Source organism: Nicotiana attenuata, unplaced genomic scaffold (genome assembly GCF_001879085.1).
Source record: "Nicotiana attenuata strain UT unplaced genomic scaffold, NIATTr2, whole genome shotgun sequence".
Taxonomy (NCBI): Eukaryota; Viridiplantae; Streptophyta; class Magnoliopsida; order Solanales; family Solanaceae; genus Nicotiana; species Nicotiana attenuata.
The window spans coordinates 1,166,307-1,175,340 of NW_017670241.1; the positions used below are offsets into that span (position 1 = coordinate 1,166,307).

Below are 9,034 nucleotides of genomic sequence, written 5' to 3' on the forward strand. Positions count from 1 at the left end.
AGTTAGTAATGAGAGATTGACTAGGATACAGATGCTACTCTTCCATAGTGAAAGAGTTCTAGTTGATCTCATACTCTAACTCTTATCCTTTTCCTAAACCGTGTTCTCTTTGTGTAAGGAGTCTATCTCCTTATCCAATATGCAACCTTTTCGATCGTGATCAGAAGATATCACTTCTGATAATTTAGGCTTATCTCCTTCACGTGCATCTCACATGTTTGGGTTGATCATTACTGTGCCTCACAAGATGGACCTGGTCCATGACTAAGTTCTTTTGTCAATCTCAAAACATCACTCTTACTTGGGCCAACAACCTTTCTCTCTGTACTTTGTTGCAGGACCATATTGGAGGCATGAAATGTTGTAAAAGTTTTTTCAAGCATATCATAGCCAGTGATAGTATCTTCATAGAGTTTCAATTTAGAAGTAATTCTGAATATCACAGAATTATATTCAGAAACAGACTTAAAGTCTTGGAGCCTCAGATGATCCCAATCATATCGTGCTTGTGAAAGAGTGACCAACTTTAAGTTGTCATATTTTTCCTTTAAGCCATTTCACAAAATAAGTGGATCTTTGACTGTGAGATATTCTATTTTCAACCCTTCATCAAGGTGATAGCGCAAGAAAATCAAGGCCTTAGCACAGTCTTGGGTAGATGCTTTATTTTTATCTTTAATGGCGTCTCCAAGACCCATTGCATCTAAATAGATTTCAGCATCCAACACCCATGTTATATAGTTCTTGCCCGAAATTTCAAGGGCAACGAACTTTCTTTTCATAATATCAGTCATAATTAAAAAGATGAGAAAAGTTATACCTTAATCTTCTCAAAGAGCTTCTTGAGACGGTAGAGTCTTGTGCTGATAACGTAAAATAAAACAACAAAAGAAGAAGAACAATATTGCAGAGAAAGAGAGAGAGAAAATTCTTATTGAATTTTGGGATGATTTACAATGGGGTAAGACCCCTCTATTTATAGGGAAAAATAACTTATCCACAAAGTAAAACTCTCTAAAAGATAAACATTCACTCTAATTACAATTCTATTCATAACAAATACTTTTTTATTTAAAAATATGTATACTCCATTTCACTTGAACATTCCGATACTATTCTCCTCCATATAGAAATTTAAAATATCGTGGCTCTCTTCCCTTAGTTGACAGCTTGTGTTTGCTAATACTTCTCCTTTCACTTTCCAGTTCTCATTCTTCTTCTCTTTAATCTCCTTGACTCCCAATTAGTTCTAAGATTTGGTTTCAAAGAGTGTGGAAAATTTTTATTTTGTGTCTCACACAACTGACACTAGTTGTGTGAGACCTCTTTTTTGTCTCACAACTGTGTGGGTTCCAAAATTTTGTGGATCCAGATGTGTAAGATATGGGTCCACAAATATGTGAGATAAAAAGAGGCCTCACACAACTAGTGTAAGTTGTGTGAGATACAAAATAAAATCACTCAAGAGTGTGTGTCAATGGCGGAAGCTATACAATACTTTGAATTGAATACCGGAGCTAAGATTCCGTCAGTTGGTTTGGGCACGTGGCAGTCCGATCCCGGTGTCGTCGGCCAAGCCATTGGGACTGCTATTATCTTTTTTAATACCACCAAGGTATAGAATTTAAACTCATTTATTTAAGATATAAGTTATATGTAGTGATAATATAATAGATTTTCTTATACTACGAGTGCATAGAACTTAAATTGTGTTTTACTAAATTGTGTGATTATATACTAATTAACTGTCGTTAACTAATAAAACTTATGTACAATACACATGTCATGCACTTAATGCTTTACGGCTTGTTTGGATTGTTGTTACATGTTGTTTCATAATGTAGAGAATTGTATTGTACTGCATTGTATTTTATTGTTTGATGAAAATAATGTTTCGATAGATTGTATCATTTGCCGTTGTTTCATGATGTCACACACCAACAATATGAAGAATAAACTTGTAATATTACTAAGAAAAACTAGGATACATTGTAGAATTATTATATAATAAGGTAGGATAAAGGAGAAAATGTGATTATTTAACAATAAGGAAGGGCAAGATGAGAGAAAAAAGCAAGGTAACGACGCCACCATACCAAATCCGTCGTTTCATAAAGTGGCACTTTTCGTCGTTACGTAACGATGGATTTAGCGATACGATATAATAAAATTTAAGTAACAGTCAAAACAAGCATTGTATTTAAAGTAACAATACGATACAATACAATAGGTAACAACCATCAAACAAGGTGTTAATGTATTCTGAGAGGGACTAGCTGCCAATGCCAATGGTACCACATTGAAACGCAGGATTCATTTTCGACTTATGTATTAGGGATGAGATGATTCACATGTCAAATTTTCTCTCTCACATAATTATACTATTAGAATTTTGCATAAAGTTTCCAATGTGGAAAAAGTTGGAGTACTACAATTGTTACACTATTTTGCTACTAATATATTTGCATAATTATCTTGGATCTCAGATATCAACACAAATCCACAATGTGTTTAGAGGAGTGAATTTCATTAAGATGGTATTTTTATTGTCATGTTCGGCTTTGTTTTTGTTGAGTTGTCCCACATCGGTGGGAGTTGAGGTCCTTGGTCTCCTTATATGGCTTAGGCAATCCTCACCTCACAAGCTAGCTTTTGGGGTTGAACTAGGCCCAATGTCCATTCTTATCATGGTATCAGAGCGTAGATCCTGATAGTTCACTTCATTTGCTTTCGATTGATGTTAATCACTTCGTTCTTCGTCGAATTTTGGGTTTTTTTTTTTGTTGATCTCATGCTGAAATAGGGTTTTGTCCGAATCTGCTGGAAGTTTTCGAAATATTTTGCTTACTTCTACTCGATCTTTAGTTTTGATGGAGATATTGACTGATTTTCTGACTATTTCGAGCTAGGGTTTCGACTACTTCGAGCTAGGGTTTCTTCGTCATTTTTGCTGAGCCGCCATGAAGTCTCGCCTGAAGTCTCTTCTTCGATTTTACAAGACTGTTCTCTTTTCGGTTGCAAAAGAGGGGGGTAAATCAGTTCTTCTTCACATTTCTTAATTTTGTTGAATATTAGTTGGATATTGTGTTTTGTTACCCTGTATTTTCACAATGACGAATGATAATCCTGCTATCACACCTTCCTCCTCATCTACTGCGTCTCGCACTGTGTTTCATGAGGATGATTTTACACATCCCTGTCACCCCTTATATGTGCATCCATCAGACGTACTAGGAGCTTCTTTGGTTTCTAGTCCGTTTGATGGCACCTGCTATGGCAGCTGGAGGAGAAATATTTTAGTTGCTCTCTCCATTCGAAATAAACTTGATTTTATTAGCGGTTCTTCTACAAAGCCGCCTGTTGGGTCTCCTCTGGGTCGCCAATGGCAACGATGTAATGATCTTGTAGTTTCATGGTTGATCAACTCTTTGTCAAAAGAGATATCTCGTACTGTAGAATATTCTGAATCTGCCAAGGAAATTTGGTGTGAACTGGAAGAGAGATATGGTAAAGCTGATGGGGCTAGAGTCTTTGAGCTAAAGAAAGAATTAGCCCATATTTCCCAAGGGTCTTTAGACATAGCCTCATATTTTAATAAAATCAAACAACTCTGGGATGAGATAACATCCTACAAGATCAGAGTTTGTACTTGTGGAGGGAAAGCTGCTAAGGATGAAGAGCAGAAGGTTTATCAGTTCCTTATGGGTCTGAATGATACCTATATGCAGACTCACAGCAACATTCTAATGATGAAGCCACTTCCATCTGTTGGAAATGTGTACAGCATTCTATTATCTGATGAAAAACAGAGACAGGTGTCTTCTGCCTCTCAGTTTTCATCTCAATCTGCTTCTTTTCATGCTGGGACTTCTAAGCCCTCATTCTCCTCCAAGGTTTCTTTTGATGGGACCAGGAATTCTCTTATTTGCAAGTACTGCAAAAAACCTGGTCACTCAATAGATAAATGCTATAAGCTGCATGGATATCCTCCTCATTTCAAGTTCAGCAAAGGACCTCCTCCTCGCAGATCTGCTGCACATGTTGAGCTTGACTCTCCTAGTGCTAATTCTGTGCCTGGTAGTTCTGCTGGTCCAGCTGAGCATGAAGAATCTTCTGTCATACCTGGCCTCACCAAGGATCAATACTCCCAGCTGATGACCTTATTGCAACAATCCCAAATTTCTGCTTCCCCACACTCTCCACCTCTCTTGGCTTCTGCTAACTTTGCTGGTAAGCTCATGCCTTATGAGGGTGTTTCTTATGGAGCTTGTATGTTATCTAGTGTGAATGGCATTGTTTGGATAATAGACTCCAGAGCTACTGACCATATGACTTCTATTAAAAGCCTACTTTTTGACATAATCACTCTTCCCATTCCCTATCTTGTGTCTCTCCCAAAGGGGTACAAAGTTAAAGTAACCAATGTTGGATCTTTAGCTTTGTTCCCTGATTTAATTCTTCATAATGTCCTTTACATTCCTAGTTTCAAACATAATCTCATATCTGTTCACAAACTTTTAAATCATTGTAATGATATTGTTCAGTTTACCAAGTCTGCTTGCACATTCCAGGGCCCTTCAGTGAAGAAGCCAGTGGTGCTTGGTAGGCTGGACATTGGACTTTACAAGCTATTTCAGCATGTGACTTCACCCATTGAGTCTGCTCATGTGAACTCTTGTTCTTCAGTTGTTCTTCTTTACCTGTACTTTCTACTACTGATGCTGATGTGAATAACAATTCATCTGTAAATACCATAGTTACTTCAAATAAAGTGAATAACTTTGATGTTGTTTGGCATTATAGACTTGGGCATATACCATTTTCCAAGATGAAATTTATTTCTGGTGTTAATTGTGACTTGTCCTCTAAACAGTCTTTCACTTGCCCTATTTGTCCATTAGCAAGACAAACTAGGCTTCCCTTTCATGATAGTTCCATTCAATCCACTCATTCTTTTCAACTTATTCACATAGATACTTGGGGTCCTTACTCCACTCCTACTCACTCTGGTGCTAAGTATTTCCTTACTATAGTAGATGACTACACTAGGGCCACCTGGACACACCTATTGGGGGCTAAAAGCAATGCTTTTGACCCATTAAAAGCTTTTATTTCCATGGTTGAAACCCAATTTCAAACTAGAGTCCAGACTGTAAGGAGTGACAATGCTTTAGAATTAGGTTCCTCTTCTTCTGGGGCACTTTTCTTTACTGAAAAAGGTATTATCCATCAAACCTCTTGCCCACACACTCCACAACAGAATGGTGTGGTAGAAAGAAAACATAGACACTTGCTAGAAACTGCCAGGGCTCTTTTGTTTCAATCTCATCTTCCTGTAAAGTTCTGGGGAGATTGTCTACTTACTGCCACATATTTGATAAACAGATTCCCTTCCCCCCTTCTCAAAAAAAAAGAGTCCCTATGAATTACTTTTTGGCAAGGCTCCCATATATTCCCATCTCAGGTCTTTTGGTTGACTGTGCTACTCTACTATGCCTAAGGTCCATAGAGATAGATTTCATCCTAGATCTATTCCATGTGTCTTTCTAGGATACCCTTTTGCCAAAAAGGGTTACAAACTCTACAATCTCACCACTAAGTCTTGTTTTGTCTCCAGAGATGTCATTTTTCATGAACACATTTTCCCTTTTCTTACATCTTCTCCTTCTCCATCACCTGCATTGCCTTCTCCTCTTTCTCCTGATCATTTCCATTATGATTCACCTTCCCCTATACCTACTCCTACTTCTGATCCTTCTGCCCCTCCTATACCTTCTGTTCCAATCACTTCTCCATCCCTATCTATCCCTATCCCTTCTTCTTCTGTTTTACCTCCACCTCTTCCTTCTGATGTTTCAGCTTCTACTCTACCCTCTCCTGCTCCTGTTTCTTCTGTTCCATCTCCTAATCCTCCTCCTTTTAGAAGGTCTAGTAGACCTCATTCTGTCCCTGCCTATCTTCAGGACTTTGTCTGTTCACCTCTTCCTAATTCCATTTCTGCCCCTGTTTCTTCTAGCTCTAAGTCTCTATCATTCAATGCAACCACCTCACAGCTCCACATTCCTGAGCCTTACACTTACTCACAGGCTGCTGCTGTCCCTGAGTAGCAGGAGGCCATGAGGAAGGAGTTTGAGGCTTTGGAGGCAAATAGAACTTGGGATATTGTTGAGTTACCCCTGGTAAAAAGCCTATAGGTTGTAAATGGGTATACAAAGTAAAATATAAGGCTGATGGAACTCTAGAGAGGTATAAAGCCAGGTTAGTAGTTAGAGGTGATACACAGGTTGAAGGGGTTGATTTTCATGAAATATTTTCCCCTGTTGTCAAAATATCTACTGTGAAAACACTGATTGATGTGGCTGTAAAACAGCACTGGCCCTTGTTCCAGCTTGATGTTAATAATGCATTCTTGCATGAGGATCTTGATGAAGAGGTTTTCATGAAAATACCTCCTGGTTTGTCTGTTTCTCCCTCTTCATCTACTTCTCCTCCTTTGGCTTGTAAACTACTCAAATCCCTCTATGGTTTGAGACAGGCTTCCAAACAATGGTATGCAAAGTTGTCTCAAGCTCTTTGCTCTAGAGGATATTCTCATTCTTTGAATGACTACTCCCTATTCACTAGGGGTTCTGGTTCTTCTTTGGTTATTTTAGCTGTGTATGTGGATGACATTATTCTTACTGGCACTAAGGCTGTATGGTGGGCCGAGCCCGGGCCTAAATGGGCTAAACGGGCCTGGCTAAACGGGCCTGGGCTTAGCGGTCCCGGGCTCTGGCGGTCCCGGGCTTCGTGGGCTCAACGGGTAGGACCAGCCCGTGACGGGCCTAAGCCCATATGGTCCTGGGCTAAATGGGCCGGGCTCGTGGGCTTAGCGGGCCTAACGGGCTTTTTTTATTTCCGGGCTTTTTTTTAATTTTTTTTATTTAAGGCAATTTCTTGTAAACCATATATGTATGTATATATATAAATTGCTCTTATGCATGGCTATATAAATATATGTAGTATATATAATATAGAAATCTAATTATTAAAGTGTTTGACGTAAAAGTAAAATAATAAAACAATAATAAAACTAAATTGGCATGCATAATAAATTAATAACAAAGTACAACATGAAGCATAAATACGTCTAATAATTTTAAAATAACACAAATTGTTGAAAAATCTTAAAGACGAATTTGCGGATAAATACCCTCAACACAATACTTTATATGCCTCCTTAAAATGCCTGTGGTACACCCTGAACGAAAACTTAAGACTCTTCCACAGTTCTTGCACTTTAATATTTGGCCTTCTTCATTTCTTCAAGCACTTCATAGTATTGCGAAACAAATAAGCGCACTCTTTCCGAACGAGGCATGATTTAACTTGAAAATTGAGATTGAGACTTGAAGTCTTGAAAATTGGAGATTGAGAGATTGAGAGAAATTTAGATTGAGAAATGAGTATTGAGTATTGAAATGAAGAAGAGGGAGGGGATACTTATAGTGTTAGAGAAGGTTGGTTTTGTAAATTGAAAAAAAAACGGCTATTTGTGCAATATGACCGTTGGTGGTCATTGGGGGTGGGGCCCTCATTTTGAAAAATCTTGTTTTGTAGTATATATAGTACTACTTCTTCATGTATATATAATATATATAGTATACTAGTATAGTATACTATATATAGTATGTTATGTATATATATTCCCTTATATATTTTCTTGTAGTATATATTGTATGTTATGTATATATATTCCCTTATATATTTTCTTGTAGTATATATTGTATGTTATGTATATATATTATAGCTTATAAATTTTCTTGTAGTATATATAGTATGTTATGTATATATATTACCTTATATATTTTCTTGTAGTATATATTGTATGTTATGTATATATATTCCCTTATATATTCTCTTGTAGTATATATTATATGTTATGTATATATATTATAGCTTATAAATTTTCTTGTAGTATATATAGTATGTTATGTATATATATATCCCTTATATATTTTCTTGTACTATATATAGTATGTTATGTATATATATTCCCTTATATATTTTCTTGTAGTATATATTGTATGTTATGTATATATATTCCCTTATATATTTTCTTGTAGTATATATTGTATGTTATGTATATATATTATAGCTTATAAATAATTGCAAGTTAAAGACAAAAAAATATTGCAAAGAGATATTCAAGGGCATGTCTTATAATTTTTATTACCAAAAATGGCATATCATTCTTAGTCTTCTTCCCCCCAATGGAATGAGCACAACAAGGTACTAATACCACCAGTAAAAGGAAAAAAAACTAAAGAAGATATGCCAAAGTACAAGTTACACCATAATCTACATTGTATCTCTAACAAATCTCATAAATCCTTCAAGGTTCGGAGGAGGTTCCGTTGGTGGTGGCGGAAAAGAAGCTTGTTCATCACCGCTTCCGGGCGAAGCAACATCCTCCGCAAGTTCCGCTATCATTTCTTCATAAGCTTCGTCTATCTCCGGTTGTGATTCTGCAAGTCCAAAGTTTCTTCTTTCCGAGCGGATCCAATCTCTGAATAGTACTGATTTTTCCAAGCTCTCCTTCATAGACGCTCTATGATCACCTATTTGAAGTCTTGCTTGACTGAAAGCGCTCTCTGATGCAACTGTTGAAGCTTGAATAGATAAAATATCCCGAGCCATCCTTGCAAGAACCGAAAAATGTTTTTCCCTTGCCTTCCACCATTCCAAAAGATCAAAGGTGCCGTCTGGATTCTCCTTTTCAAGTCCCTGCGACAAATAAACTTGAAGCTCATTTACATGTGAAGTCTCATCAAAATTATCACCTTGAGAACCCCTAAACTCCGTCCAAGATTTAAGTGCTTTTAGGCCCGCAGCTCTTTTAGATGATTGTGAACTAGACGAAGTAGGGGTTGGAACATTTGGCCTAGCATGATCTAACGCAAGTTGATAAGCATTATAAATTGTTTGAGCATTTATTTTAATTGAGGCTTTTGCCTCTGCAAGTGTAGAAAATTCCTCAACTGAAAGATCTAAA

At 37.1% G+C, this 9,034-nt stretch overlaps 1 pseudogene; it reads left to right on the forward strand.

The window, feature by feature from the left end:
• The first annotated feature begins 1,477 nt into the window (after window positions 1–1,477).
• LOC109236495 overlaps window positions 1,478–9,034 on the forward strand; it is a 13,948-nt pseudogene continuing 6,391 nt past the window's right edge.